The sequence below is a fragment of the Hippocampus comes genome, unplaced genomic scaffold, assembly GCF_001891065.2.
Source record: "Hippocampus comes isolate QL1 unplaced genomic scaffold, H_comes_QL1_v1.1 scaffold9, whole genome shotgun sequence".
Classification (NCBI taxonomy): Eukaryota; Metazoa; Chordata; class Actinopteri; order Syngnathiformes; family Syngnathidae; genus Hippocampus; species Hippocampus comes.
The window spans coordinates 3,041,229-3,042,658 of record NW_017805275.1 but is presented as its reverse complement, the minus strand read 5'-3'; positions in this window follow the sequence as shown (position 1 = coordinate 3,042,658).

The following is a 1,430-nucleotide window of genomic DNA, read 5'->3' as shown; positions in this document are numbered from 1 at the left end:
TATATAATATTTCATTTCTTCATCTACTTTCATGTGGTATTTGACAAATATTTTTGTGCATTACCGCCTCCTCCTTTTAGCGTGTGGTTGTGCGACTTAGTCTGAAAATTCAGTAATTGTATTATTGCCAGAAATTCTATTTCCCGTTCTACATTTATCATATCTTTTCTCTTTACCATCATTTATATATATATATATATATATATATATATATATATCTCTCTCTCTCTCGGGAGAGAGATTATCTCCAATTACCATGACACGGACACATTGTAATGCTGAGCACTCTTTTTTTTCTACCATTTACTTGATAATATTTTATTTTCTGGTTGATCTTTTTGTTGTTCTTGTTCTTGTTCTTCTTCTGTCACCTCTCAAAACAGGGCCTGCTCTTTTATTGTTATTCTCCTATTTTGGTTGTCCTTCCAGAATTCTGTGGCTAAAATTCCACAATAGTAGGACACACAACCCAGGTCTACTGAGTTGTACTGTCATCTTAGATGACATGCTATTAGTATATACTGGAAATACAGTTTGAAATTAAAGTGGAATTTTTGGTTCAAAAATTAAGTTATTACTAGTCGTGAGAATGCTTCCCTGAAGATTGCCGAAGTGGTGTAGTAAATACATGCGTGTATTACATATCTCCTTTCCTTTCGTAAAGGGTGGCCAGGAGTAATCAATGTTAAAAGTGGTTTCAAAGTGCTTTTTTAAAAATTTCCTCTGAACGCTTCCAGGTGGTCTCGCTTGGATAGGTAAGGAAAGGAAAGTTCCTAAACAACAAAAACAACCAAAAATAATCGGAAGAGGCCCTTAATGCTTGGCTCACATCATCCTTTTTCACAGATGATCATTTTCAGTGTTGATGCTAAAACAGTAACTGTCCATCCATCTATTATCTGGCTGCTTGGATTTGAGCTCGAGAAATGGGCAGAGTTTCCTAAACTTCTTCAGGTCAATACCAAAATGTAATCTTACACATTGACAACCCAATAGAAATTCACTTGGGAACCATTTGGGCCCGAATGTTAATTTTAACCAAAAAGTGGGTGAGAGAAGAGACCAAAAGAAAAAAAATGTAGACTTCTGAAGAAAGCAACACCAGTCCCAGTTTGGATGTAAATCGGCCGGCGTCTTTGCGCACATGCATTTGGGGGCGCTGGATACGCACCCAAACGTTTAGGCGTGCCCAAATTAAATGAAACTTTAAACATGATACAATTTTGCTCATAGATTTCTCTATCAATAATAGACTGATGAACATCTAACATCTCTGACGGGTACTTTTGTGTAATGTGCCTGACTGGAGCATTTGTTTCCACATCTTTGTTGTGCTACTTCATCGCACAAATGGTGTGTCGTCGAATCATATGACCTCCTTCTGCAGTTCCTGCGGCTATCCGGCAAGACAAATTCCCATATTGTGTTAA